Raw genomic sequence first — 26,995 nt, forward strand, 5'->3', positions numbered from 1 at the left:
CACCTGAGAGAGAACATGTAATCCCCAGAATGAAGAAGAAAGAGAGGAGATTTCATTAAAATGTAAAAGATTCTGAAGGGGTTTGACAGGGTGGGCACTCAGAGAGTCTTTCCCCTGGTATGGGTGAGGTTCTAAATAAATATTCACTGTTGAGCAAAGCATGGATGTTAGGGAACTTGGGGAAATAAATAGTGATGTCTTGAGGAGTGTACATATTACAGAGAAGGAGGTGGTGGAAGGCTTAAAGCTCATCAAGGTAGACAAATCCCCGGGACCTGATGAAGTGTATCCCAGGATGTTGTGGGAAGCTAGGGAGGGAACTGTGGGTCCCCTAGCCGAGATATTTGAATCATCGATAGTCACAGGTAAGGTGTCTGAAGATTGGAGAGTGACAAATGTTGTTTAAAAAGGGCTGCAGGGAAAAGCCTGGGAACTACAGGCCAGTGAGCCTCACATCTGTGGTGGGTAAATTGTTGGAAGGTACTCTGGGAGACAGGACTGGAGAGGCAAGGGCTGATTAGGGACAGTCAGCATGGCTTTGTGAGTGGAAAATTATGTCTCACAAATTTGAGTTTTTGAAGGGGTAACCAAGAAGGTAGATGAAGGCAGTGCAGTTGATATTGTCTACATGGACTTTAGCATGGGTATGATGGGTATAGAGGGATATGGGCCAAATGTGGGCAATTGGGATTAGCTTTGGGATTTTAAAAGAAAGAGTGGCATAGACAAGTTGGGCCGAAGGGCCTGTTTCCATACTGTAAACCTCTATGGTCGGAGAATCTGAAACATGGGGGCACACTCTCAGCTAATTGGCCAATGATTTCAGACTGAGACCAGGAGAAATCCCTTCGCTCAATGTTTTGTGAATCTTTGGAATTTTTGACTCTGGAGCAACGTGGATGTTCCATCACGGGACATATTTATGGCCAAGACAGATGGGTTTTTGGCCTCTCGGGGAATTAAGGGATATGGGAGTGGGTTGGAAAATGAAGCTGGGGTCTAAGGTGAGCTGTGGCAGGGTTGGATTTGGAGGAGCTGAATGGTTTGCTCTGATTTCGATATCCAGCAATCAGTTCAACACTAGCCCCAAAGGCCAGACAGTGTCTCACAGCCAATCAGAACGAGAACCCTCAACGGGGATGAAAATTCTCTCTGACCTCTGAGCAAATGGGCCGAATGGCCTGTTCCTGTGCTGTAATTTTCTTTATTCAGGTCAGTTGACAAGAATGTCCAAGCCTTGGAGATGGTTTAGAGGAGATTTTTCAGAATGGTTCCAGCGATGAGGGTGTTGAGTGAATGTGGGGAGACTGGAGACGTTGGGATTGTTCTCCTCAGAGTGGAGAAGGATAAGGGGAGATTTAATGGGGGTGTTCAACACTAAGAGTGGTTTTGATCGGATGAAGTGAGGAGAAAGTGTTTCCAGTGGCAGGAGGGTGGGGAAGCAGAAGGGCACAGATTGAGGAGAATCAGTAAAAGAACCAGAAGAGGCATGTTTTAGACAGTGAGCTGTTACAATCTGGAATCTTCTAACTGAATGGATAGATTCAATACTAACTGTTAAAAGGAAGTGGATAAATCTGTAGGGTTTTATAGAAAGGACTGGAGTTGGCAGCAATTGAATTTCTCTTTCAAAGAGCAAGCACTGACATGACAGGCCAAATGGCCTCATCCTGAGATGTCTGATTCTCTGGTCTGTAACTCCAGGATATCGGCCAATACTTACAGCTCAGATTAATCCACTCTGACAAACTGTCTTCCACCAACAACAGAGGGAGCAGGTTCCCTGTGGAGTCTGATTACTCCGAGCTAATTCAGCATCTTTTGGATTGTGAGAGTCAAACGGTGGGAGCTGGGAGGTTAACTGAGGCTGGAATGGATTGTTGAGATGATTGGGTTCTTGGGGCACACTTACCTTTCGAGCCAAGTTCTCCAAAGACAAGGATCGGTTATAGTAATGATCATTTTCACTCTTCCTGATTCAATTCATCTGATTCAGAATCAGTAGAAATCAGTGGGAGTGTTTTGTTATCGGGATAAATATACTCTGGCTTCACCAGCGGAATTCTCATCTGAACAAAGAAACCCCGATATAAACAGTTGGGGTGATTGGGGTGGTCATAAAGCGGTCAGGCTGGTCATTAAAGGGGAGGTGAGAGTGACTGCCCTTGACTTGGGGGCCGGATTTTAACCCTGTGCAGCATCAGGGAGCCTGAGTGAAACTGGAGTTGATGGGAATCAGAGGGAAAACCCTCCATCGGTTGGAGTGTCCATCGTAAGTTCGGACGTGGGGATGTTCACTGATGGTTGCACAATATTCAGCGCCATTTGAGACTCCTGAGATACTGAACCAGTCCATGATCGATATTCGTAACCGATGGACGAATCACACAGCAACTTGTCTTTTACGCTCAGCAGAGATACAAATGTTCCCCCAGCTGGGTCCATTTTTGGGGTTGAGTCAGTGATCATTATCTGACTTTAACAATGTCACTGACGTAACAATCTCATTGAATCACAGAATCCCTGCAATGCAGGAGAGGCTATTTGGCCCACTGGGCCTGTACAAGCCCTCTGATAGAGCACCCAATCACCTAACCCTGTAACCCAGCACATTGATCATGGCCAATCCAATTAGTCTGCACGTCTTTGGACAGTGAGACTAAATCGGAGCACCTGGAGGAAACCCACGCAGACATGGGGAGAACGTGCAAACTCCACATAGACAGTGACCCAAGCCAGGAATCGAACCCGGGTCCCTGGCGCTGTGAGGCAGCAGTGCGAACCCACTGTGCCACCATGCCATTGACAAAGGATGAAATTGCTGAAACATCGACAGTCACTAAAGCAAGTCGGGTTTAATTACTAAAATAATGAGGAAAGCAGATTTGAAAATATTTCCAGTGAGAACATGTAATGATATTTGGATGAAATTAAAAGTTTGCATTACTCTAGCGCCATTCACAAGTCCAGGATATACGAAAACTTTTTACATCCACATTTGTAATCTAGTCACTGTTGTAAAGTAGGAACGGCAGAAACCACATTGTGCACAGCAAGATCCCACAAAGAGCAATGAGATTCATGTATAAATATTTATTTATAAATAAATGCTTTGGACTCAGGAATCAGAAATATAATTTTGATGCTTGTGGATCTGCAGTTAACCCAGAGGAAGATGTGACAAAAGCCAAACATAAACTTGCGGAGTATCATTAGCAAATGATCTACAGTATAGATAAAGATGAAGCGAAACCCTCATACTGCTCAGAAAATAAGTTACCAAAATGTGTTAGAGAAATTCATGGTTGGATATATATATATGCAAATTATTAAAAGTAGTGACATAATTTAATGCCGTGTCCTTTAGTCAGGAAGAGATAATAAGATGTTAAATCAAACCCTATCCTTTTGCTTAATTAAAAAGTGGACTTTGCTGAACCAAAAGATGGCTGTTACAGGTCACATGATTCACGAGTTGACTACAGTTTCTGGAACTTTTCAACAGCAGTAACAGCACAAAACCTCAACCCCAATCCTTGTAAGATCTCACCCCTCTCATTGTGAGGATACGTTATAGTCAATGAAACCAGGGACGATCCATCTTCCCAGCCCCGTCCTTTAACAGAGGGGAAGCCATTGAAACTCGTTACACCTGCAGAGCTACAAAAGGCCATCATTTATACCCGAAGGTGAATTGTGGATTTTGGCCAGAGGCACGGAAACTAATTGCTAGCCTACAATGAAGTCATTAATGGGCAATATCACATGACCAAGGTTTCAGGACTGTGGAAAGTTTTAATATTGTATTTCCAATTTGCAACTTAGTCTACTGTTTAAAGTCTAGGACTTTAACCTGGTGTTGTGAAATTTCTTACTGTGCCTACCCCCAATACCAGCATCTCCACATCATGGCTACCACGGATACAGCAAACTGCCGGCTCAAAGTGGAGAGGATCTCCAAGAAGATTGCACATATTGACACAAACGTCAAGTTTCTACAAAAGCGCAAGAAAGCAGACAAGATACCGAAAGGACTACAGATCATGAACCCACTCAGGTCAACCTATAACACAGACTACGCTGAGAGACTTTGCGGTCACACCTCTCACATTCCTCAACCACCTCATACACCAGCTCCACAGCAAACACCACATCCTGGAAACCAAGATAGAGTCCTTATTCTCAACTTACGCTCAGGACACAGACCAGCTGTGAAACTCTGCAAAAAGACGAGACAAAAGAACTACACCATCTACACGCTGGAACATGGAAGCTTTTCTACAAACCCCCAATAGGCCAACAGTGAACCCACTGAGACAGCCAATGAACTGGAACAACCGACAGAAAGATCCGCAGTGCAGCAACTGAAGAGGAAAAGGTCCAATTGGACTCCTCCAGAAGGCCCGCGACTCGACATGTCTGCCCAAGTCATCAGGAGGTGTGTCAACACCAGATTCATCAACCGCACTCACAAGACAGCCCCGAACATCACCCAAGCACAACGCAACGCCATCGGCACTCTCAAGAAAAAAAGTCCACTCACCCTGATGAAGGGGCAGTGCTCCGAAAGCTCGTGCTACCGAATAAACCTGTTGGATTTTAACCTCTTGTTGTGAGATTTCTTACTGTGCCAAACTCTCGCCTGGAAGCATCAAAGCAGGATTCCAGGCTGAATCATCCACCCAGAACCTAGTCCAAGCTCCTCAAACTCTGATTCTGTGGAAGATTCCTGCTATTGCTTTCTCAGCAGACCAAGACCGGGATGTTACAGCCATTCACACTGGTGGCATTCGGCTGCAGTGAACGGATGTTTGGCTTGGCTGCACCGGGAATGTGGCATGAACGGGTGTTGAGATGGTGCCGCAGATCTCTGTACACCAACTTCATCCCACCACCAACTTTAAAGGAATTCTGCAAATTCCGGCTTCAGCTAACTGATCTGTAACTGCTCCGTGAAGGAACCCTGACTGGAGTCGGACTTTCTGAACCCCAACAATCACCTGAACTGATATCCAGGCCTGTGCTGCTTTCTCCTGTCAGTTTTCATAGTTGTTAAAGCTCTGGAACTCCCCTTTCCTACTTTCGCAAGGTGTGTTTGTGTGGGTTTAAAGTCACAACCACCATCCAGATCTGAATGTGTGAATAAATTAAACTTCTGATTTAAACCTAAAGAGAGTTTGCTGCGAGTCACTTTATAAACTGACCTGACTAACAGAGGGTCTGGGGAAACAGCCTGTTCCAAAAGTTCAATCCCCCTCTGATTACAGACAGACTGTGAAGAAATAAAGGATTTCAGTTTGCCTCCTGCTTCTCTACATTGCTAAGACTCCTACCCTTGATATAGAATTCAAAATGAGAAGCATTATTTTGTATCTGTATAGAACCTTGGTTAGACCACCCCTGAAGTAGAGCCATGGAGGAATACAACACAGAAAAAGGCCATTCGGCCCATCGAATCTGTGCTGGTCAGAGACAAACCATTCAAATCCCATTTTCCTGCCCTTGGTCCACAGCCTTGTCTGCCTTGGCAAGCGCACATCTAAACACTTCTTAAACACAATGAGATTCTCTGCCTCCACCAACCCTTCAGGCAGTGAGTTCCAGATTCCCATCACCCTCTGGGTGAAAAAACGTTTCCTCTAAACCTCCTGCCCCTGACCTTCAATCTCTGCCCCCTGCTTATTGATTCCTCCACCGACGGGAAAAGTTTTCTCCTGTTTACGTTCTCTACCCTCCTCATAACTTTCTCCATCTCATTCATGTCTCCCCCCTCAGTATTATCTGCTCCGAGGAAAACAGCCCCCGTCTATCCAATCTCCCATCATAACTAAAACTCTCCAGCCCAGGCTACACCCTGGTAAATCTCCTCTGCGCCCTTCCCAGTGCTATCACACCCCTCCGACAATGTGGATTCCAGAACTGCACACAATACTCGAGCTGTGATATAACCGATGTTTTATACAGTTCCAGCATAACCAGAAGAGGGCACAATGTAAAGGGGAAGGTCCAGTGGAGACGTGCAGGGTAAGTTTTTTACACAGAGGGTGGTGGGGACCTGGAATGTGCTGCCAAGCGAGGTGGTTGAGGCAGATACGTTAGTGACATTCAAGAGTTATCTGGATAGATACATGAACAGACAGAGAATTCAAGCTGTTGGCCTAGACAGGACAATGTGATTGGCGCAGGGCCTGTTCCTGTGCTGTACTGTTCCTTGTTATTTGTTCAAACAACCACCCCTGGGCAATCGCACTCTGTTTCCTGCCACTCAGCTAATTCTGGGTCCAATTTGCCAAATTTCCCTGGATCCCATGGGCTTTTACCTTTGCTATTAGTCTCCCTTGTGGGACCTTATCAAAAGCCTTGCTGAAGTCTAAGTCGCCTCCACCAACCTCATCTACACATCTGGTCACCTCTTTCAATCAAGTGGTCAGATACGACCTCCCCTTTACAAAACCATGCTGACTGTTCTTGATTAATTACGTCTCTCATAACTGCTAGAACTGCTTCCAATAGTTTCCCACCACTGAGTTTAGTCTGACTGGCCTGTAGTTTCCTGGTTTATTCCTTCCACCTTTCTTGAATAATAGTTCCACACTGGATGTTCTCCAGTCCTCCAGCACCTCTCCTGTGGCCAGAGAGGAATTGAAAATTGTTACCAGCGCCCCTGCTATTTCCTCCCTCTCTTTAACTGTATCACAGTCGCTCCCCCTGATTTCTGTCCCCACATTGTCTGTGAACAGTCCTGGTCTATTATAATGAAGGCACTGGATTGATTTACGTCTAATAACAGAAATAGGAAGCTGTAACCATCGTGAAAATTTAAAAGGCTGGGATTTATTCCTCTTTAACAGAAGCTGCGGGGTGATCCGCGGTTAGGATTCTAGAAGTGTCTGATGGGGTACAAAAAAACAGATAAATTGTTAATTAACTGAGAGTAGAATTGGGGGCCACCTGTACGAGACAGTCACAAACAACCCCAACAGGGAAATCTCCAACCGCACAGAGTGATGAGAATGAGAAACTCACCCTCATAGGGAGCGGTTGACGTGGATTCGATGCATTGAAACAGAAACCAGAGAGAGAGGATTTTCCCAAAGGGTGAAATCGAGAGGATGCTGCAGGAGGCACGTCAAGAGCAGAAATACCAGCACAAGAGCAGATGGGCCGAAGGGTCTGTTCGTGTGTTGTAAATTCCATGTAACATCCATTCCATTCCCTTTTGAAAGTTGTGACGTGGAGATGCCGGCGTTGGACTGGGGTAAACACAGTTCTGGCCAGAACTCTCCATTCACCTGACGAAGGGACAAACCCCGAAAGCTTACGATCAAATAAATCGGTTGGACTTAAACCTGGTGTTGTCAGACTTCTTACTTTTGAAAGTTGCCATTGAAGCTGTTTCCACTCCCCATTTAGACAACAAGTCGCTGCTTCAACCTTTCCTCATCTCCTGCTCCTTTCTCCCGCCGATTATCCTAAATGTGCCCAGTGGAAGCTGGCAGCCTGCCACGGGGCTGCTGTGGGTGGGGTGAGGATGGTAAGTGTGGCCCATGGTCTGCCTCTCTGTTGGTAATGGCTGCCCCATGGCTCCCTGTGTCTAACTCCCCAATCCGGACCCTCCCTCTCCCACTTTGACACCCTGGTAGCTCTCTGATTGGACGCGCAGTTCTTGGTCTGGTGTTGCTGTCCTTTCATTGGCCACGGCTGGGTTTCTGCCCCCCCCCCCCAGGTCCCACCACCAGCCAAAGTGGGATTCTCGCTCACAAATGCTTTGCTTGTTGCATCGCAGTGTCCCTTTAAGACTGTCATGTGGCACAGGTCACCATCTTAAAGGATCCACTTATCATCTGGTGCATTGCTTGTTCTCATGCAGTCAGATGGAAATAAGCCCTGGGTGGGGATTGTTGTCAGTCCAGGCTCGATGGGCCAAATGGCCTCCTTCTGCACCACAGATTCTATGATTCTGGAAGATTTACCTGCAGTGCAGCTGTGCAACCCCCGAAATTTAGAACGACCTTCAATTTCTGTGCTATTCCTGCCACAGATATTTTTGTGTATGCTTCAAAGCTGGGTGGCACAGTGGTTAGCACTGCTTCCTCACAGCACCGGGGACCCAGGTTCGATTCCCGGCTTGGGTCACTGTCTGGGTGGAGTGGGCACATTCTCCCCGTGTCTGCATGGGTTTCCTTCCACAATCCAAAGATGCGCGGGTTAGGTGGATCGGCCGTGCTAAATTGACCTTACTGTCAGGGAGATTAGTGGGTAAATATGTAGGGTTACAGAAATAGGGCTTGGTAGGATTGTTGTTGGTGCAGGCTTGATGGGCCAAATGGCCTCCTTCTGCACTGTAGGGATTCTATAAGACCATAAATCACAGGAGCAGAATTAGGCCACTCGGCCCATCGAGTCTGCTCCGCCATTCAATCATGGCTGATATTTCTCTCATCCCCATTCTCCTGCCTTTTCCCAATAACCCCTGACCCCCTTATTAATCCAGAACCTATCTATCTCTGTCTTAAAGACACTCAGTGACCCGGCCTCCACAGCCTTCTGCAGCAAAGAGTTCCACACATTCCCCACTCTCTGACTGAAGAAATTCCTCCTCATCTCTGTTTTAAAGGATCGTCCCTTTACCCTGAGGTTGTGCCCTCTCTGGTTCTAGTTTTTCCCATTTGTGAAAACATCCCCTCCGCAGCCACTCTCTCCAGGGCCTGGCAATGCTGCTGTTTTCCAGCCTCTCCCATTCTGCTGATCTGATGCAGTTGTGATGAAATTTAAATCAGTTTGTTTTCCCAGCGTTGCTGCTGATTGTTTTCTCGATGTTTCTGTTCACGTTACAGCTCAGTGGATTAGGAAACCTTTCCCTCTGTACACATCTGAAGCATCGTTAATAACTAGCTTGTCTTACACAATCCAGAAAATTACATTTCCGCAATCATTATTCTCTGCTTGTCAGTACCCTCCGAGCTCTACCCTGCTATTATCAGGAGAATGTTACAGACATTGATTCAGTATTTGCTGTCACTGAAACGTAGGGTTCCAGCCATCTCTTTATCGAGTCCCTGTTCTGCGGGCTGTGAGCGTGAGCCGGTAGCTTTTAGCACAGAGCTAAATCTGGGGGTTGTCACAACACACTGGAAATCTTCAACACAAAAAGAGCGATTGATGCAGTCACATGAAGTGTCTGCTGTGTGTAATTTAATCCGGCTTTGATGTGGGAGCGCTGTGTGCGAATGTGATCAGGCAGTCTTTGCATTTACTACCCAAACCCGACATGTTTTAGCCTCAGTCGCAGGCTGGAGGCAGGCTGGCATAGCACAAACCGGCCACTTTAACAGTCACGGACAAGGCAGTGTCCGCACCTACCTAATGGGGGCTAATTGTGTGGACAACAAGTCATGTGGCCAGACAACTGTACACACACTGGAACAGCAGCAATGTCCATTTATACAGTGAATTTAACAAACTGCCCAAGGAGCTTAACAAGACTGAGATCAAGAAAGACATTTCTAGCACAGAGCTGGAGATGACAGAATTGCTGGCTACAATCTGGGCAATGGAATTCCAGAGCTTGGGCTCCAAACAGCTGAAGGCACGGACACCCGGGAGATAAAAATCATGAATGCTCAACAGATGGAAATAGAGGAGCACAGAGAACCCAGAGGGTGGGAGAGCTGGACGGGGTTTACCCAGATAGGGAGGGCTTGTTTAAACATTTATTTATTAGTGTTGCAACTAAGGTTACATTAACACTGCAAAGAAGTTACTGTGAAAAGCCCCTAGTCACCACACTCTGGCACCTGTTCGGGTACATTGAGGGAGAATGGCCAATGCACCCTAACCAGCACTGCTTTCAGACTGTGGGAGGAAACTGGAGCACCCGGGGAAAACCCACACAGGCATGGGGAGGATGTGCCACCTCCGCACGGGCAGTGACTCAAGCCGGGAATTGAATCCGGCTCCCTGGCGCTGTGAGGCAGCAGTGATAACCACTGTGCCCACCGTGCCGTCCTTCTGTAGGGGTGTAGGGGCTGGAGGAGGTTACAGTGACAGAGAGGGATGTGGAGGGTGGAGGAGATTACAGAAATAGAAAGGGGTGTAGAGCTGGAGGAAATTACAGGGCTAGGGAGGGGAGTAGGGGCTGGAGAAGGTTACAGAAATAAGGAGGGTGTAGGAGCTGGAGGAGGTTACAGAGATAGGGAGGGGTGTCGGGGCTGGAGGGGTTTAATTGTAAATGTGTACAGACAACATCCCGAAAGCCAGTGAATCTCGACTGCAAATGGCCAAATTACAGAGTGCTAAATATAGGCAGATATAAACATGACTAATTACACCTGGTATAGTCACCACACTGGGTCACGTGTACCCTTTAGTGTGGAAAAACCTACAGTTAACATCACTGATTTCACTTGTTTATTTAATCGCCTCCGTCTATTGGGAGTTTGTTTATGAAAATTACTTTCTATTTGTAGAAGCGAGAGAGTTTGGAAATCTCTCCCAAACTGCTTCTGGCACTCACTCAGCACCGAGAATCCCAATTAAAGCTGGGAAAATAGGGGATTGAATCAGGAATAATCCCGTGGAAGCAAGGGATTTGCTTAAGGAACACCAACAAGCAATGAGAGTGGAGGTAAAGAGGATGCTTTTCAAACACTGAACCCCTGCCTTAATGTCACACACCCTTCAATAATCAGCTCGCAATCGCTGTCACCCTGAAGCCATGGCAGGATTTTATGGCCTCGTTTGTCCCAAAACCGTAAAATCCCACTCGAGGTCAACGGACCTTTCTATGGTCTGCCCCTCGCCCACTCCGATTCCCGTGATAGGCGGGGTGGTAAAATTCCAGCCCATGTCTCCGTTATTGCAATATATTTATTTCTATGCGCAATATCGTTCCTTCTGTTTTGGTTTGAATACATTCAGATACAGAGCTTTTAGTTTTGTCCACTTATTATTTGTTAATTAATGATGGAATTAGCACAATGGGGAGGAATAACCTCAGTTTTGGAAACCAGGGAATAGAAGCAGTTTGGGTTAAGATGGAAAATGATGAGAAAGAAGTCATTTGCTGGAGTGATGTACAGGCCTCCTAACTGTAACCACACAGTAAGACAGAGCAGAAATGAAGAGATAACAGGTGCTTGTCAGGAAGGTAATGATAATCATGGGGAATTTTCAACGACATATAGATTGGAAACAACAGAGGCAAACGTAGCCTGGATGAGGAATTCATAGAAAGTTCCAGGGATATCAAAAGAGAAAATGTTGGAAAATCTCAACAGGTCTGGCAGCATCTGTAAGGAGAGAAAAGAGCTGATGTTTCAAGTCCAGGTGACCCTTTGTCAAAGTTTTAGGAATAGTTTCTTCAAACAGCACATTCTGGAACCAACCTGTGACCAGCCTGTGTTATTGCTGGTACTGTGCATTGATAGTAAGAAGTCTCACCACAATAGGTTAAAGTCCAACAGGTTTATTTGATAGCAAAAGCCACTAGCTTTCGGAGCGCTGCTCCTTCATCAGGTGAGTGGGAGTTCTATTCACAAACAGGGTATATAAAGACACAAACTCAATTTACAAAATAATGATTGGAATGTGAGTCTTTACAGCTAATCAAGTCTTAAAGGTACAGACAATGTGAGTGGAGACAGCGTTAAGCACAAGGTCAAGAAGATGTGTATTGTTTCCAGACAGGACAGTCAGTGAGATTTTGCAAGTCCAGGCAAGTCACGGGGGTTACAGATAGTGCGACATGAACCCAAGATCCCTGTTGAGACCGTCCTCATGTGTGCGGAACTTGGCTATCAGTCTCTGCTCAGCGACTCTGCGCTGTCGTGTGTTGTGAAGGCCGCCTTGGAGAATGCTTACCCGAAGGTCAGAGGCTGAATGCCCGTGACCACTGAAGTGTTCGCCAACACGAAGGGAACAGTCTTGCCTGGTGATTGTCGAGCGATGTTCATTCATCCGTTGTCGTAGAGTCTGCATGGTCTCCCCAATGTACCATCCTTCAGGACATCCTTTCCTGCAGCGTATCAGGTAGACAATGTTGGCCAAGTTGCAAGAGTGTGTACCGTGCACCTGGTGGATGGTGTTCTCATGTGAGATGATGGTATCTGTATCGATGATCCGGCATGTCTTGCAGAGGTTGCTGTGGCAGGGTTGTGTGGTGTTGTGGTCACTGTTCTCCTGAAGGCTGGGTAGTTTGCTGCGGACAATGGTCTGTTTGAGGTTGTGCGGTTGTTTAAGGCAAGAAGTGGGGGTGTGGGGATGGCCCTGGCGAGATGTTCATCTTCATTGATGACATGTTGAAGGCTCCAGAGAGGATGTTGTAGCTTCTCTGCTCCGGAGAAGTACTGGATGACGAAGGGTACTCTGTCCACCGTGTCCCGTGTTTGTCTTCTGAGGAGATCGGTGCGGTTTTTCGCTGTGGCGCATGGGAACTGTTGATCTATGAGTCGAGCGCCATATCCTGTTCTTCAGGGCATCTTTCAGCGTCTGGAGGTGTCTGTCACGATCCTCCTCATCTGAGCAGATCCTGTGTATACGGAGGGCTTGTCCATAGGGAATGGCTTCTTTAACATGTTTAGGGTGGGAGCTGGAGAAGTGGAGCATTGTGAGATTGTCTGTGGGCTTGCGGTACAGTGAGGTGCTGAGGTGACCATCCTTGATGGAGATGCGTGTGTCCAAGAATGCAACTGATTCCGGAGAGTAGTCCCTGGTGAGTCTGATGGTGGGATGGAACTTGTTGATATCGTCATATAGTTGTTTCAGTGACTGTTCACCATGACACAAAAGGAAGAAAATGTCATCGATGTACCTAGTGTATAGCATCGGTTGAAGGTCCTGTGTGGCGAAGAGGTCTTGTTTGAACCTGTGCATGAAGATGTTGGCTTATTGAGATATGAATTTGGTCCCCGTGGCTGTTCCGTGCGTCTGGATGAAGAACTGGTTGTTTAACATGAAGACATTATGGTCCAGGATGAAGCGGATGAGTTGTAAAATTGCATTTGGAAACTGGCAGTTGTCGGCATTGAGTACTGAGGCAGTTGCAGCAATGCCATCATTGTGACGGATGTTGGTGTAGAGCACCGAGACATCCATTGTGACAAGGAGTTCCTGTTGGCGAACACTTCAGTGGTCACGGGCATTTGGCCTCTGACCTTCGGGTAAGCATTCTCCAAGGCGGCCTTCACGACACACGACAGTGCAGAGTCACTGAGCAGAGACTGATAGCCAAGTTCCGCATACATGAGGACGGCCTCAACTGTGATCTTGGGTTCATGTCGCACTATCTGTAACCCCCATGACTTGCCTGGGTTTGCAAAATCTCACTAACTGTCCTGTCTGGAGACTATCTCTTTAACCTGTGCTTAACCCTCTCTCCACTCACATTGTCTGTACCTTTAAGACTTGATTACCTGTAAAGACTCACATTCCAACCATTATTTTGTAAATTGAGTTTGTGTCTTTATATGTCCTGTTTGTGAACAGAAATCCCACTCACCTGATGAAGGGGCAGCACTTCAAAAGCTAGTGACTTTTCTACCAAATAAACCTGTTGGACTTTAACCTGGTGTTGTGAGGCTTCTTACTTTGTTTACCCCAGTCCATCTCCACATCATGACTATGCACTGAGACAGGATAATCTCAGAGTGAAGCCCCCCTATATAGCAATGACCATAATATGATTGAATTTTACACTCAGTTTGAGGGAGAGAAGAATGGGTCCAAGGCCAGTATTTTAAACGTAAATATAGGCAATTATCAGGACATGAAAGCCGAGCGAGCTAAAGTGGACTGGAAAATTAGGTTAAGCGATGGGTCAAAAGTTACTATGAAATTCTCCTAGTTGCTACAGACCGGCATCTGTTCGGGCCAATGTACCTTAATCAGCATGTCATTCAGACTGTGGGAGGAAACCAGAGCACCTGGAGGATACCCACACAGACATGGGGAGAATGTGCAGACTCCACACAGACAATGACCTAAGCCGGGAATCAAGCCCGGGTCCCTGGTGTTATGAGGCAGCAGTGCTGACCCACTGTGTCACCATTAGAGTATGAGGGAAAGATGGCTAGAAACGTAAAAAGAGATCATCTAATTTTTATAGATATTTGGGAAAAAGGGCAAAGAAAGTGAGCCTTGTTCCAATAGACAATGAGTCTGAGGGGGAGATCATGGAAAATAAGGAGATAAGGACATTTTCCATCAGTTTTCACCACGGACTCTGGATTTCCACAATTCCTTTCAACATCACTTCAAGATAAGATAGAATTCCTCTCGCTGTCCCGTGGTAAATAAACAATGATTCCTTAATCCTTATGAGAACGCTACCGTTTTTCCCAGTCCCTTGGCTGTCCCATCGTTTGTGATTCCTCAACAATGAACCCAGTCAAGCCTGAACTTTCCGACCAGGTCGCTATTCAATCTTCGGACATCTGGTTAGTCACGTCAAACCGCACGGCAAATCCTCAGCAGATTCACTGTGCCAAATACACTGAACATAAACTGATGGGATTGGGAAATCAGGAACGTCAGTTTTAGTGAGAAATCCCCCACTAACCGTAACTGAGAAATAGACTGGATCACTGGATTCTCAGCAACATCGCTAATTTGATGAGACACTGTGTTATCACCGATTGTATTTCAGCTGATTTCTCACCTCGGACTGTGCGAGCCATGTCAAAAGCTACAGGGAGAATTAATCTTTCTGCGACACCACGGGGCATTGTCTCTTTAACTACACAGTAAGCGATTACTGAAGTGACTAATTGTACTTTATCATTCGATGTTAAATTTCTGCTAAGAACACGAGTAGGTGATTTGAGTTCTTGCTGCGTTCTTTGAAAAAAGAATCTAAAGGTTTGTTTTCGAGATTGCCATGCTCAATCTTCAGATCTCTTTGCAGTTTTGTGGGTTTTAAGCTCTCTTTTGCCAGTGTTTCCCCTGACCTAACCCACATGGGGTGATTTTGCCCTTCTGCCCTCCGTGGGGAATCAGAGCGGGCTGGGGTAGACCGTGGAAAGGTCTGTTCACCTCGGGCGGGGTTTCCTGGTTTTGGGGTGAATGAGGCTGTAAAATTCCACCCATGGGCTCTGGATGCTGATTTGCGTTGGCACAATTAACAAGACCAAATCTCAAAAAAATCAACTTTATTCCGCTCTGTTCCTGATTTTAGTTTTTTTGCAGACTGTTCACTCGGGGTCCCCCGTGCTCTGTCCAAGCTGATATTAGATCCGATCTGTCCTGGGCTGAGTGGAGTAGCCAGCGCTCTCCCTGGCAGGTTCAGATGTGAGATACCGGCCAGTAGACTATATCAGCTATTGGTCCCTCTCTTTCACATAACAAACCGATCCATGTCTACAATCAGCTTACTAAAACGGGAAAGAATGTTGATGCCAGTGTGTATACAGTGACACCTTTATTCTTGCCTCAGGTGGACATACACAAAACTGCAGTGAGAATTTACCCAGAGGGAAAAGGGGACAAAAGGTGAGGAAATCTTTGAGTAAAGTGTTGGTTCTACAGGCTGACAAATCCTGGGGTCCAGATGGACTTCACCCTGAGGGCTTGACAGAAGCGGCCAATGAGATTGTCAATGCACCGGCTTTAATTTCCCAAAACTGATGAGATTCATTAGAACTTCCATTAGATTGGAAAATACCAAACGTAATCCCTTTGTTCAAAAAGATACAGAGAGCAGGAAACTACAGGCCAGTTAGTTTAGTGTCTGTCAAAGGGAAAACATTAGAAGCCATTGTGAGAAATGTTATAGCAGGATCTGGGAAAATGTCAGGGAATCAGGCAGAGTCAACATGGTTTTGTGAAAGGAGAGTCACATTTCACCAACTTACAGGAGCTCTTTAAAGAAGTCACATGTGCGATGGATAAAGGGGAACCGGTGGATGTACTGTACTTAGATTTCCAGAAGGAATTTGATAAAGTATCACATCAAAGGTTTTTGTGAAAAATAAAAGCTCGTGGTGGGGGTAGCATTTGGCATAGACTGAAGATTAGCTAGCGAACAGGAAACAGAGAGTAGGCATAAATGGGCCATTTTCTAGATGACAGTGTGGCATGGGTAGTGTGGCACAGGGATCACCTCAACTTTTCATTGTTTATTCAAATGACTTGCATGAAGCAACCAAAAGAATGGTTGCTAAATTTGCTGATGATACAAAGAAAAGTAGAAAAATAAATTGCGATGAGGATGTAAGGAAGTTACAAAGGGACATTGATAGGTTGTGAGTAGGAAGAGATTTGGCAAATGGAACATTATGTGAGCAAAAGTGAAATTGTTCCCTTTGGAAGAAAGATATAAAAGTATTATCTAAATGGTGAGAGATTGCGGAGTTCTGAGGTGCAGAGGGATCTGGGTGTCTTAGTACAGAAATCACAAAAGGCTAGCACTCAGATACAGCAAGTAATTAGGAAAGCTAATAGAATGTTGTTGGTTATTGCGAGGGGAATTAATTGATTACAAAAGGAGGGAGGTTATGCCTCAGTAACACAGAACAGTGGTGAGAGCACATCTGGAGTATTGTGGACAGTATCAGTCTCCTTATTTAAGGAGAGATGTTAATGCTTTAGAAGCAGCTCAGAGAGGGTTTACCAGAATCATACCAGGAATGGGAGGGTTGTCTAATGAGGAAAGGTTGAAGAAAGATGTTTCCTCCTATGGGAGAATCTCGAACTAGGTGTCACTGTTTAAAAATAAAGGGTCACTCATTTGAGACAGAAATGAGGAGAAACATTTCCTCTCAGAGCCTCTGAAATTCCTTCCTGAGAAAGCAGTGGAGGTGGAGCTGGACAGACTCTTGATAAACAAGGAGGTGAAGAGTTATTGGGGGGGGGTAGACAAGATGTTACAATCAGATCAGTCTCGATCTTACTGACACAGCAGGATCGAGGGGCTGAGTGGCCTGCTCCTGCTCCTAACTTGTATCTCCCTATGTATGTTCCTGCGTAAGATAGGAAGCTCACCAGTTAACTTGTGCACAGCAAGATCCCACAAAATGCAATGATCAGATTACTTGTTTCAGTGCTTTAGCTGAAGGACAGACATTGGCCGCAGGACGCTGGGGAGAACTCCCCTGATCTCCGAGATAGTGGCCAGGGCAGTTTTCACATTCACCTGAGAAAAAACCTCAATTTAATGTCTCAACTGAAAGACGGCATCTCTGACTGCGCAGCACTCCTTCAGCACTGCACTGCGGTGCCAGCCCAGATCACTCCCCCCCTCCTTTGTTACCCGATCTCATATTTTAAATCTTATTCCGTACAACACAACACCAGACACAGCAACTCACTGGATGGGGAAAGCACAAAAGAACAAAGAAAATTCCAGCACAGGAACAGGCCCTTCAGCCCCTCCAAGCCTGTACCGACCATGCTGCCCGACTGAACTAAAACCCCTACCCTTCCGGGGACAATATCCCTCTATTCCCATCCTATTCATGTATCTGTCAAGACGCCCCTTAAAAGTTGTTATCGTTTCCGCTTCCACTCCCTCCCCCGGCAGTGAGTTCCAGGCACCCACCACCCTCTGTGTAAAAAATCTGCCTCGTACATCTCCTTTAAACCTTGCCCCTCGCACCTTAAACCTGTGCCCTCCCCAGTAGTTGACTCTTCCACCCTGGGAAAAAGCTTCTGACTATCCACTCTGTCCTTGCCCCTCATAATCTTGTAGACTTTTATTAGGTCTCCCCTCAACCTCCGTCGTTCCAGTGAGAACAAACCAAGTTTCTCCAACCTCTCCTCACATCTAATGCCCTCCATACCAGGGGCAACATCCTGGTAGATCTTTTCTGTATCCTCTCCAAAGCCTCCACATCCTTCTGTTAGTGTGGCGACCAGAATTGGACATTATATTCCAAGTGCAGCCTAACTAAGGTTCTATAAAGCTGTAACATTAAGCATCTTGGATTTCTCAAGTTTGAGAGGCTAGATAACTGCAAAATTGGTCCACTTCTTGCTGTTGTCACCAAGTACCAGGGAGACTGCAGTCACTGCCCGCTGACTATACTGCCAACTGCTTCCTACAGACAGACAGGTCAATGTGCTCCCCTTACAGGAGTTACTTACACTGTTGAGAATGCAGCATTATTTTCACTCACCAATATCCGGCATGTCCTCTGCTTTTTCTGCACCTCCTCACCAACAGTCTCACATTCCTTCCTTTTCTTGTTGGATGCAGTCTCCTGTTAAGAGAAAGGCACTGATCTGAGTGATGCGCCCACTCCCTTGATGCTGTCCTTGGCCCTGGGAGGTTCTGAAGTGAAGGTCACATCAGGCCAGATGTGTGGGACAGAGAAGGGCTGTGATGTCCCAGTGACAGCGTGTAATGAAGATAATGACTTTGAAAAGCTTTTCCAGAGTGCCTACCCCTTGCTGCTGAAGTGTAATGATTGTTCATCTGACCTTTACTAATGATGGAGACTGATTTTTAAAGGAACAAATTAGGCTGAGTATCTGTCTCAAGTGAATGCATAATTTATAACATATTAAACAAACTGCTGTGTGGTCAAAGTATCAAGTTTTACTCTCCAAGATTCAACTAAATCCATCTCAATTAGAGCGAGTTTGGAACAAGAGAGAAGCAAAACAGAGGGTCAGTTTCAGGCACTGAAGAGCTAGCATCTGTCTTCAGAGAAGAGAAAGAATGAAGGGAATGTCACAGTCGAGGGGGGATGTGTAGAGATATTGGATAAGATAAAAAGAGAAAGGATGACTCAAGGTTAGCAAGTCATACAATCCTAGGCCGCTGAGGGACACTCAGGTGACGAGAGCAGAAACTCAAACCGTAATCTTTTAATCCTCCTTCCTTTCAGAGGAGCTGCCGGAGGACTGGTAGATCACGAATCTTATGCCCCTGTTCAAAACAGAGTAAAGGGGCAAACCTGGTAACCACAGACCAATCAGCCTTAACGTCAGGAAAACTACTGGAGATTATCGACGAGGGAAACGTTAACTCTCACTTGGAGGAGTAAGGGTTAAGAAAGAAGAGTAAATGAGAAGAAAGTTCTGAATGGTGGCAAGTTGTCATGGAGAATGCACCAGTTGATGGTGATTGACAGTTAACTACCAATTGCCAACCAATCAGCACCTACTTCTCATACAGTATAAAGTTGTTGCTTCCCCTGATATTGGTGTTCTTGTGATTGTCCTGATTAAGAACATAAGAACATAAGAAATAGGAGCAGGAGTAGGCCATCCAGCCCTTCGAGCCTGCCCCGCCATTCAATAAGATCATGGCTGATCTGTCGTGGCTCAGTTCCACTTTCCCGCCCTCTCCCCATAACCCTTAATCCCCTCTCTTATCAAGAACCCATCAACCCGCTTCTTAAAAATATTTAGCGAGGCAGCCTCCACCACTTCAACGGGCAGAGAATTCCAGAGATTCACCACCCTTTGAGTGAAGAAGTTCCTCCTCAACTCCGTTCTAAACCGCCTCCCCTTTATCTTGAGGCTGTGCCCCCTAGTCCTACTGTCTTTTTTGAGCGGGAAGAGTCTCTCCACCTCTATCCTATCCATCCCATTCATCATCTTATACGTCTCAATGAGATCTCCCCTCATTCTTCTAAACTCTAACGAGTACAAGCCTAGTTTATTCAGCCTCTCCTCATAGCTCAATCCCCTCAACTCCGGTATCAGCCTAGTAAACCTCCTCTGCACTCCCTCCAAGGCCAAAATATCTTTGCACAGGTGCGGCGCCCAAAACTGCACACAGTACTCCAGCTGCGGCCTCACCAATGCCCTATACAGCTGCAGCAAGACCTCCCTACTTTTATATTCAATCCCCCTCGCTATGAAGGCCAGCATCCCATTCGCCTTCCTGACCACCTGCTGCACCTGCAAGCTGGGTTTTTGCGACTCATGCACAAGGACCCCGAGGTCCCTCTGCACCGTCGCCTGCTGCAGTTTTTCGCCACGTAAGTAATAGTCCTTCCTACCATTCTTCCTACCAAAGTGGACCACCTCACACTTGCCAACATTAAATTCCATTTGCCATTTCCTGGCCCATTCGCCCAGCCTATCTAGATCCTTCTGCAGACTCTCCACACCCTCTGCACAATTTGCCTTTAGTGCAAGATGCAAGTGCAAGATGAAAAGCTTTGACAAAATATCTCGTTTGCTCAGCAAACTGCATGACTATAATGTGTTCTGGTGATGTCGGTTGAGGGATAAATATTGGCCAGGGAGAACTCCCTTGCTCTTCTTTGCAAAAGGACTACCTTTACTGACAGGAAACATTTTTGCAATGTTCGGAGGGCATGGAAGTTCTGATAGAAATGCAAGCTTTTCACTTTTCTTTGCTCGCTCTGTATCTTCTGAAAAAGGTTTTGTTTCTGGATTTGGAAAGTAAATGCAAAAACAAGGGCTAGTGTACGTGACAGAGTAAATCACCATTGGACATTCGCTCCACTCTCAAACCCCTGATTTCACTGAAATTAAACTGAGTGGAAATACAAACTGTTCCATCGTGTTGTACCCCCCCCATCCCCCACCGTCTCCCCCCCCCCTTCCCATTGCTCCACCATTGGCAGCCATGCCTTCAGTCCCTAGGCTCTGGAATTCCCTCCCTAAACCCCTCCACCTTCAGCCTCATTGTGCAGACTTCCGGTTCCTCGTCACTTGGTTGGACATTCTTACAATGTACATGTTGGTGTTGCTGCCATGCAGCAAGTGTTACATAAGAACATAAGAAATAGGAGCAGGAGTAGGCCATCTAGCCCTTCGAGCCTGCCCCGCCATTCAATAAGATCATGGCTGATCTGTTGTGGCTCAGTTCCACTTTCCCGCCCTCTCCCCATAACCCTTAATCCCCTCTCTTATCAAGAACCCATCAACCCGCTTCTTAAAAATATTTAGCGAGGTAGCCTCCACCACTTTAACGGGCAGAGAATTCCAGAGATTCACCACCCTTTGAGTGAAGAAGTTCCTCCTCAACTCCATTCTAAACCGCCCCCCCTTTATCTTGAGGCTGTGCCCCCTAGTCCTACTGTCTTTTTTGAGCGGGAAGAGTCTCTCCACCTCTATCCTATCCATCCCATTCATCATCTTATACGTCTCAATGAGATCTCCCCTCATTCTTCTAAACTCTAACGAGTACAAGCCTAGTTTATTCAGCCTCTCCTCATAGCTCAATCCCCTCAACTCCGGTATCAGCCTAGTAAACCTCCTCTGCAGATGAAAGCTCTTCCGTCCTTCTTATTTCAGACTGCCCGGGAAAGTATCCCCAAGTACAAATAAATCCCAACCCTGTAAATATACCGAATGGAACAGAAACCAGTTTGGTAACGGGAACCAGGACATGTAGGGAAGAGTTGTCGTCAGTACGTCATTAATATCAGTCAGATGGCCTTCTGCAAGTCAGTGTTCAGAAACCTGGCTTTTCCTTTATTCATGGGACATGGGCGTTGCTGGCTGGACCAGCATTTATTGCCCATCCCTCGTTACCCGAGGGCAATTGAGAGTCAACCACATCGCTGTGGTTCTGGAGTCACATGTAGGCCAGACCGGGTGAGGACAGCAGATTTCCTTCCCTAAAGGACATTAGTGAACTAGATGGGTTTCTCTGACAATTGACAATGGTTTTATGGGCACCAGTAGATTCTTAATTCCAGATATTTTCTGTCGAATTCAAATGCCACTATTTACCATGGGGGGATTCGAACCCCAGAACATTAGCTGAGTTTCTGGATTAATAGGCTAGCGATTATACCACTGGGCCATCACCTCGCCAGGAATATAACTCAAGTCCATTTTTTTGGTCTGGTCACAGCTCTGAATTGTGGCCCACCCCCCCCCCCCCCACACCCCTCCCTGAATTTACCCACCACCTTACAGTTTGACCTTGATTTACATCCTGTTCCATTTTATATTCTGAAAGATCTGCATCTCCATTCCAACGTTACCCAATCAAACTTCCTGCTTTAGCTCCAATGCAAAGAAAATCCCCCCAAAATGTCCTTAATTGAAAGGGAGTTGCAGCTTATCTGAACAATCAAGGTCAGTTCATGACCCCTCGTCATTCTCTGAGAGAAAGGTCAGGGGTGAGATTGAAGGAAAAGTGATTGCTCAGACAGGTATTGGGATGTAGACAAGAACCAACGCCAGGAGGGATGGAAGGAACTGACTGGGCAGTATTGCTGTGAGGGGACAGAGGCTTGTGTTAGTGGATTAAAGCAGCCAGCTAGACATTAAACATATTGCTGTGTCGTTCTTTCAAAGTCGCAGCATCAAGAAAATGAGTGAATCTAACTGCGTCAGGGAACCCCCCCCCCCTCCGCCGCAACCCCAGTCACCCGCTCACACTTTCTGACTCATGTCATTCTTTACACTTACATCAGAAATGTCCCACACACCCACTACAATCTTGTAATTGGCAACTTCTGAAACAACCATTTTAAAAGTGATACAGGAACAGAGACACCTGACAGCGTGTGCCATCAAACCTCTGGGAGAAACAGGATGAATTGAGAAAGTTGCCGAAAAAACACCCTTCAGAGTAAATAGAGTGCAGAGGCTAGGAATTAGGCAAGTTTTTAGGTGTGCAGATCACCAACAACCTGTCCTAGTTCCCCCTATGCCGACACTATAGTTAAGAAAGCCCCACCAACGCCTCTACTTTCTCAGAAGACTAAGGAAATTTGGCATGTCCGCTACGACTTTCACCAACCTTTACAGATGCTCCATAGAAAGCATTCTCTCTGGTTGTACCACAGTTTGGTATGGGCTCCTGCTCTGCCCAAGACCGCAAGGAACTACAAAGGTTTATGAATGTAGCCCAATCCCATCACGGAAACCAGCCTTCATCCATTGACTCTGTCCACACTTCCCGCTGCCTCAGAAAAGCAGCCGGCATAATTAAGGACCCCATGCACCCCGGACATTCTCTCTTCCACCTTCTTCCGTCAGGAAAGTGATACAAAAGTCTGAGGTCCCGTACCGACCGACTCAAGAACAGCTTCTTCCCTGCTGTTGTCAGACTTTTGAATGGACCTACCTCGCGTTGAGTTGATCTTTCTCTACACCCTCGCTATGACTGTAACACTACATTCTGCACCCTCTCCTTTCCTTCTCTATGAACGGTATGTTTTGTCTGTATAGCATGCAAGAAACAATACTTTTCACTGTATACTAATATATGTGACAATAATAAATCAAATCAAATCAAAAAAGAATATATGCTCAGGCCTCAGCTCTGAACATTTCCAGTTCTGGGCAGCATGCTTTAGGAAGGGTATCAGGCTTTGGAGAGGGTGCAGAGGAGATTTCCTGGAAAGGGTCCAGGGATGGTGGTTCAGTTAATGGGGAGAGGAACAAAGAACGGTACAGCACAGGATCAGGCCCTATCAACTAACTGCTTCTATCCCTCTATTCCCTGTCTGTTCATATGCCTGTCAAGATAAGTCTTAAATGTCGCTAACGTGTCAACCACCTCACTTGGCAGTGCATTCCAGGCCCCCACCCACCCTCTGTGTAAAATACTCCCCCCTGCACATCTCCACTGAACCTTTCCCCCCTTATCTTGAACTTGTGTCCACTTGTAATTGTCATTTCTGCCCCTGGGAAAAAGCTTCCAACTGTTCACTCTATCTGTATCCCTCATAATTGTAGAAATTCCTATCAGGTCTGACCACAGGGGAGGTCCCAGGGGATTGGAGAATAGCCAATGTTATCCCTTTGTTTAAGAAGGGTAGCAAGAATAATCCAGGTAATTACAGGCTGGTGAGCCTTACACCAGCGATAGGGAAATAATTGGAGAGGATTCTTCGAGACAGGATTTATTCCCGCTTGGAAATAAATGGACGTATTCGTGAGAGGCAACATGGTTTTGTGAAGGTTTTTGTGAAAATTGATCAAGTTTTTTGAGGAAGTGATGAAGATGATTGATGAGGGTAGGGAGAATGAGCTTCGTTATCCTGCTGGGTAATTGGATGGACTGTCTATCTTACAAACAGTAAATTGAGGAAGTCCACCGTTTTGTAATTGGACAGGTCACTCATCAGACAGGTCACTCATCAGACAGGTCACTAATCAGACAGGTCACTCATCAGACAGGTCACTAATCAGACAGGTCACTCATCAGACAGGTCACTAATCAGTGTCTGGAACTCAGGACTTTCCCCCTCTCACGTAGTGACTGCTCGAGTGGCTTTGGGAAATACAGTCAGAGGATCCACAGCCCAAAAAAGGGCCTTTCGGCCCATCGCACCTGTGCTGGTCAAAGACGAGCCACTTTACTGTTTTAAGCCCATTTTCCAGCAATTGGCCCAGTGCCATGTCTGCCTTGGCATCGCAAGTGCACATCTAAACGCTTCTTAAATGTTGTGAGGGTCCTGCCTCTATCAGACAGTGAGTTCCAAACTCCCGTCACCCTCTGAGTGAAAATACTTTTCCTCATATCCTCTCTAAACCTCCTGCCCCTCATCTTAAACCCCCACAGCAAGGGGAAATGGTTCTTTCTGTCTACTCGATCTGTGCCTCTCATAATTTTATACATCTCAATCATGTCCCCCCACCCCTCAGTCTCCTCTGCTCCGAGGAAAACAGCCCCCGTCTATCCAATCTCCCATCATAACTAAAACTCTCCAGCCCAGGCTACACCCTGGTAAATCTCCTCTGCGCCCTTCCCAGTGCTATCACACCCCTCCGACAATGTGGATTCCAGAACTGCACACAATACTCGAGCTGTGGTCTCAGCGATATTTTATACCATTCCAGCAAAACCTCCCTGCTCTTAAACTCTATGCTTCAGTTAATAAAGACAAATATACCATACGCCTTCCTGACCACTGTGTCCACCTGTCCTGTTACCTTAAGGGATTGGTGTATGAACACACCAAGGTCCGTCTGATCCTCGGGGCTTCCCAGGGTCCTGCCGTTCATCATGGATTCCCTGCCCCAGTGAATCACCCCACACTGATCCGGATTGAATTCCATTTGCCCCGGACCAGTCCGTCTCTCTCCTCCTGTAATCTAGGGCCTCACTATTTACCACCCCATCAATTTTTCTATCATCTGCAAAATTACTGATCAACCCTCCTACATTGAAGCCCAAATCACTTCCAAAAACAAAACAGCAAACACCCAACACTGATCCCTGTGGGACCCCACTGGACACAGGCTTCCAGTCAGAAAACCACCCCTGGGCCATCACACTCTGCTTCCTGCCACTGCCAATTCTGGATCCAATTTGCCAAATTTCCTTGGATCCCATGGGCTTTTACCTTTGCTATTAGTCTCCCTTGTGGGACCTTATCAAAAGCCTTGCTGAAGTCTAAGTCGGCTCCACCAAATGCATTGTCCTCATCTACACATCTGGTCACCTCTTTCAATCAAGTGGTCAGATACGACCTCCCCTTTACAAAACCATGCTGACTGTTCTTGATTAATCCCTGCCTCTCCAAGATTAATTCTGTCTCTCAGAACTGCTCCCAATAGTTTCCCACCACTAAGGTTAGTCTGATTGGCCTGTAGTTTCTTGGTTTATCCCTTCCACCCTTCTTGAATAATAGTACCACACTGATTGTCCTCCACTCCTCTAGCACCTCTCCTGTGGCCAGAGGGGAATTGAAAATTATTGTCACTGCCCCTGCTGTTTCCTCCCTTGTCTCATTCAAAACCATAAGACATAGGAACAGAATGAGGCCACTCGGCCCATCGAGTCTGCTCTGCCATTCAATCATGGCTGATATTTTTCTCATCCCCATTCTCCTGCCTTTTCCCCATAACCCCTGATCCCCTTATTAATCAAGAATCTATCTATCTCTGTCTTAAAGACACTCAATGACGTGGCCTCCTCTGTGGTAAAGAGTTCCACAGGTTCCCCACTCTCTGGCTGAAGAAATTCCTCCTCATCTCCATTTTAAAGGATTGTCCCTTTAGCCTGAGGTTGTGCCCTCTGGTTCTAGTTTTTCCCACTAGTGGAAACACCCTCTCCACTCTATCCAGGCCTCGCAGTATTCTGTAAGTTTCAATAAGATCCTCCCTCATCCTTCTAAACTCCGAAGAGTACAGACCCAGAGTCCTCAACCGTTCCTCATGCGACAAGCTCTTCATTCCAGGGATCATTCTTGTGAACCTCCTCTGGACCCTTTCCAAGGCCAGCACATCCTTCCTTAGGTACAGGGCCCAAAACTGCTCACAATACTCCAAAGTTGAGAATTAGGAGAATGATTCCTGGCTTAAAGAAGCTCAATTATCCTGATAGGTTCGGGGCTTTGGCTAATTTACATTCGAGCCACTTGATTCACGATTCTGATGAAAGGTTATTGACACTGGGATAAATTCTCCCGTGTCCCTATCGGAATATTGGGCAGGGCAGCATGGGATAACTGAAACAACACGGCCAGCACAAGTCAGCTCTCACCTGGACAATGCCTGGAGCTGCCTCTGGAGTTCGGGAAGGAGGATGTAAGTGACCCTTGACCCCACATCACGGACCACCACAGGAATGGGCGGGGGAGCATTTATCAGGGGGATCTTCCAGCTTCAGTGTCATTGAGAAGGTCCATCTCCCAGCCTCAGCGTTCCTGGAAATCCATCTTCTTCCTTCTAAAACGAGTCAGTGATGTGGGGCACCTTTTCAATACGGTGCCCAGGTATGAGAATGGGGCACGTGCCACCAAACCACGGCAGACAAACCTCCCTGACGTTGCTTCAAACTCCCGTATCTTATAATTCACAATATCATTCTGTTCTATCACTTAAAGGCTGGAGTCTAAACTCTGAGGAAGGGCCACCGGCCTGAAACATAGAGTGAGATTTTCCACTTCTCAAATCCTTCCTGTTGACTCTCTCCCCACGGATGCTGCCAGACCCGCTGAGATTTTCCAGCATCTTCTGTTTTTATTTCAGATTTGCTGCATCTGCAGTATTTGGCTTTTGTGCGGCTATTCAGGGAAAAATCGGCTCAGCTCAACTGAAATTTAATCGCAGTCCGGCACGGGAACTGTGCCGGCTCGGAATGGCCAGGCTGCGCCAGGGCATCACC

The 26,995-nt window shown here is 46.4% G+C and overlaps 1 protein-coding gene across 2 annotated transcripts in view; it reads right to left on the reverse strand.

Moving 5' to 3' along the window:
• The window catches only part of rimbp2b (RIMS binding protein 2b), a 269,586-nt gene that overhangs the window by 127,889 nt on the left and 114,702 nt on the right, over positions 1 to 26,995 (reverse strand). The window contains exon 3 of one of the 2 annotated variants that reach the window (XM_080207968.1): positions 18,111 to 18,194. The exons of the other annotated variant lie outside the window; for it this stretch is intronic. The gene's annotated coding sequence lies outside the window, so the exon portion shown is untranslated. The remainder of the gene's footprint in view (positions 1 to 18,110; positions 18,195 to 26,995) is intronic. 2 annotated transcript variants of the gene reach the window in all.

Source organism: Carcharhinus amblyrhynchos, chromosome 20 (genome assembly GCF_965287045.1).
Source record: "Carcharhinus amblyrhynchos chromosome 20, sCarAmb.v2.hapA, whole genome shotgun sequence".
Lineage (NCBI taxonomy): Eukaryota > Metazoa > Chordata > Chondrichthyes > Carcharhiniformes > Carcharhinidae > Carcharhinus > Carcharhinus amblyrhynchos.